Below are 5,043 nucleotides of genomic sequence, written 5' to 3' on the forward strand. Positions count from 1 at the left end.
CCCAGATCCGGCCCACATGTGGGCCGAATCTGGGCCGAAACTGCTTGCTGTCAGGGATACCTTTGTCTTGCTACATAATCTTGCTTAGAACAATAGCAAAAAAACAGAAAAAAACAAAAAAAACAATCGACCAGTCAAAGCTGAGTCTAGTTGAAGATTATAAAAAGCATTGTTCTTTTTTTCTCTGTTTAAGCAAGTGCTGGAGAGACGCAGATCAGTAATAAGGCTCTTGATACCATCTCCAATAACAGACGAGAAAGCAGTGAAGCATACGGCCCTTAATCAATGAAACATCCAACGTCACATACTGTACAGTAGAGATGTGTTCAATCTGCCTGCGAGAAAGCTTCAGAAAGTCCCACATTCATCATTCACATTTTATCGAGCTGCAGAGGCTGGAACATTACGCCAGTTTTCTTCTTCATGGATTTATTCATTCATAAATATTCATCCTCCACATATGTCACGCACACACACACACGATTTATTTGAAAGAGAAATATTGCTTTTCTAATATCACACACTGAGATTTATTGTCTCTCATTACCATTGTTATCGCAGTAGCTTTAAAGTAATCTATTTTTACCACTATGGGCGTTCACTATTTACTGCACAGGAATATCATTCGGGATCATACGTCTTTCTACAGAAATCCATATAAGCGTGGAATCAAAGGCAGAAATCTGCAGCACAAAGCATTCTGGGAACCCACGGTGCCTGAATTAAGTGTCTCTTTAATGGAAATGGTCTATTTTCCAGGGCATTAGAATGATCCAAGCTTGAAGTTTAATTGGAGGGCTGTGTTTCAGAGGAGTGATGTATGAAATTAAGTTCAAGTCTACACATCTGGGCTTGATACGGAGCCTCAAACGAGCCGTCCGTCTGGATCTCAATCAGTCTGATGAGATCAGATTCTGATTTAAGACGGAAGGAAATAACAAGGGAGAAATGAAATGGTAATTACTATTGATTACCTATGTGCATATGACCCCACAGGCCACACTTTGCATACTTAAATCAACTTAAATAATTGGATTTGCTAATTTTTATATGTGTAAGCCAGAGAGTGTGTCGCTAGGACTATGAAATATACATTCAAGTATAAAAATGTGACTGACAAATGATGCAACCTGGCTCTTCTGATGCATTAGTTTGTGTTTTTTTAAAATTTGAACTGGTTTCATTTGTGAAGTTTGGGGCATTGGTGATTGCTGTGCACTTGATTTAGCTTTAGCAAACAGGAGGTTAGGATTCTGAATTATCTGGGGAATAATTTATTATGTGGTACATATTTACAAACAATACTGCATATATGTATGCTGTGAGTACACAGGTGGTATAATAAAAATAACAGGCAAAAAGCAGTTGTGGTGTGTGTGTGTGTGTGCGTGCGTGCGTGCGTGCGTGTGTGACAGAAGTATGGCTGACCATGCTGTAGAACACGTGCTCACAGCTCTGTATTTCGATGATGCACTGCTGCCCCCTACAGGATCAAAGGTCAATCACATCACTATGGCTCTTACTACTATAATCAGGTACTGATTATCATACCGACTTTATAACACCTTTTGCAAAAACTTAATTTTATATATATATAAATATATATATATATATATATATATATTATATATTCAGATATGGGAATAAGCAACCTGTCTATCTGCCTCTCTCATTTTATGCCAGGACCTACTCATTGTTGAAATCATACTCTAGATTTAATACTGTCACATGGAATTGATGTTGATGGTGTTGCAATTATTCAGCCAAGCGATAATATCTCAGATTGAATTCAGTTCAAGTTTATTTGTATAGCGCTTTTTACAATACAAATCGTTACAAAGCAACTTTACAGAAAATGATGTTTCTACAATATTTAGTAGCTAGTAGTTTGTGCACGTTTGACAGGATTTTAGAAAAAAATAATAATAATAATAATACAAGATGTAGTCAGCTAGACGATGAACTATCAATATTATTAATTAATAGTTATTTTATGATTCAGTCACACATTTAGCAATAATTGTTAGTTCTGTTTGTTGATTCAGGGTTAGCATCATCTGGGGTCCTCTGAGGGTCAGCATCATCTCTTCTCAGGTGTTCTGGATCCAGACTGGACCTTGTGTAAATCCTAGTTACATCCCGTGGCAAAACATAGAAACAAAATAGAGACATCATTAGCATAGCTGCTGATCCAACAAAGTAAAATTAGTTTAACCCAAGCTAATGAATAAAAATGCACATTTGATCAGATGCAACTACACTCATAATTTAAAAGATACTTTATTCGTATGCTTGGCGAAAGAGATGTGTTTTTAATCTAGATTTAAACAGAGAGAGTGTGTCTGAACCCTGAACATTACCAGGAAGGCTATTCCAGAGTTTGGGAGCCAAATGTGAGAAAGCTCTACCTCCTTCAGATCATTATTTAGATTTGTGCAAACTTCACATAGCTAACAATGTAAATTCTACTTCTTGTTACAAGCGTGGTAGAACCATCTCTTCGACCACAAAGGACTGCTTTGTAAGTTATCTTCCTGATGTATTCCAATTCCTTATCATATCCAAAAACTCAGAACAACTTGATGTTATAACCGCCGGCAGCCATATCACCCTGGAGCCCAAGACCAGTTTCCCACTGAAGCTAAGCAGGGCTGAACCTGGTCAGTACCTGGATGGGAGACCTCCTGAGAGAACTAGGTTGCTGCTGGAAGAGGTGCTAGTGAGGCCAGCAGGGGGTGCTCACCCTGTGGTCTCTGTGGGTCCTAGCTCCTAACAATCCCCTCATCACTCTGTCTCTTCTCCACCAGTAAGCTGGTGTGTGGTGGGCGTTCTGGCGCACTATGGCTGCCGTCACATCATCCAGGTGGATGCTGCACACTGGTGGTGGATGAGGAGATACCCCCTGACAATGTAAGCGCTTTGAGTGTCTAGAAAAGCGCTATATAAATGTAATGAATTATTATAACAGAAACTATGGACTCTCTCTTTTCTAGCATTTTAAATACAGTTGCTCCTTTATGTTTAAGGAAGATTAAGGAAAACAGTCTGGCACCGTGCTATAATGAGCACACTCACACTCTAAAGAGAGCAACCCGAAAAATGGAGCACAGCTGGAGGAAAACAAAACTAGAGGTATTTTGAATTGCTTAGCAGGAAAGTAACCTATCCTAAATAAAAGCATTAAAAACTGCTATGTCTGATAACTTTTCTTCTCCTTTAGAAGAAAACAAACATAAACTGAGGTAATTATTCAATACAGTGGCTAAATTAATGAAAAATAAAGCATTAACAAGTGTTGACATGTTGAAATCTTTCCTTAGAAAGCCACGTTTCTAGCATTTGTAAAACAGCCAATTTTACCATCTCAAAAATAGATCTACATTACGATGATTATAATGCTTTATTTGGTGGTTGTTCTGCATGCTAAATAAACAAACTCCAGCTAGTCCAAAATGCAGCAGCTGGAGTTCTTACTAGAACCAGGAAGTATGAACATATTAGTCCGGTTCTGTCAACACTGCACTGGCTCCCTATAAAGCATTGTATAGATTTTAAAATCTTACTTATTACTTATAAAGCCATGAATGTTTTAGCACCTCAGTATTTGAACAAGCATTTGTTACATTATAGTCCTTCACGTCCGCTGTGTTCTCCAAACTCAGGCAATTTGATAATACCTAAAATATCAAAATCAACTGCGGGTGGCAGATCATTTTCCTATTTAGCGCCTAAATTCTGAAATAATCTACCTAACATTGTTCGGGAAGTAAACACTCCCTTGCAGTTTAAATCTAGATGAAAGATCCACCTCTTAAACTTGGCTTACACATAACACACTAACACATTTTTCTAATATTCAAATCTGTTAAACAATTTTTAGTCTGCATGAATTCCCATAACACACAATGTACTTGCTAAATCTATAGAAGAATGACATCTATGCTAATATTAGTCTGTTTCTTTCTTATTCCGAGGTCACTGTAGCCACCAGATCCAGTACGTATCCAGACCAGATGGTGGATCAGCACCTAGAGAGATGAGGACAACTAGATGTCCCCCAGAGACAGATTCACAGTCAAGACCTTGTCTCTTAGATGGCCATCAGGACAAGACAACAGGAAACAGATAATTCTTCTGCACAATCTGCTGCAGCATGGAATTGAATGCTGGTTTTGTCTGGTCAGAGAAGAACTTCCCCCTGAGCTGGATGATGACATAATTGAATTCAATGATGAACTGCCTTGTTGCTTTATTCTATTTTCCTGTTTAATGCAGTTCAGTTGCTTTGTTACAATCTATATTGTTAAAAGCGCTATATAAATAAAGGTGACTTGACTTGATGTGTATAAATTTTTTTATTGTAAAATTCTGTATCGCAATTTTTCAGCATGAAATTTAAAATGTAATTTAATTCCCAGTTTGGGAAACCTGGCATAAAATGAGAGAGGCAGATAGACAGGTTGCTTATTCCCATATCTGAATAACTATCTATCTATCTATCTATCTATATATATATATATATATAACTATCTTATAAATATCTTTATTTATCATTCATAAACTATTTATTAAAAAATTACAATATAAATATTTATTATTATTAGTAGTGGTATCATTATCATTAACATTAACATTAACGTTATCATTATCATAATCATCATCATCATCATCATCTTGTCTATTCCCAAATGTTGAATATCTATTTATTTATATATTTAGAGCTGATGGAACAAATTTAAAAGAAAATTGCATACATTCACCAATAATATACATTTGCAAAAAAGAAAAAGAAAAAAGGAATTGATAATTACTTTTTCTGATTATTATTATTTGTTAATATAAGACCTTTTTGACAAAAGTGATTGTTGATTTCTGATCTTGCTCTCAGCCTCCTACCATCATACCATGGTATTCATATACTGGAGCATTCCTAACATGGTACTTCAAATAATAAGAGCATCGTGACACAAGTCAGAAATCCAGGGTAGCATGTGTTCAGGCTGATAAGAATGTTAATGTGTTTAATCAGACAGCAGACGGTGA

This window comes from Carassius auratus, chromosome 49 (assembly GCF_003368295.1).
Source record: "Carassius auratus strain Wakin chromosome 49, ASM336829v1, whole genome shotgun sequence".
NCBI lineage: Eukaryota > Metazoa > Chordata > Actinopteri > Cypriniformes > Cyprinidae > Carassius > Carassius auratus.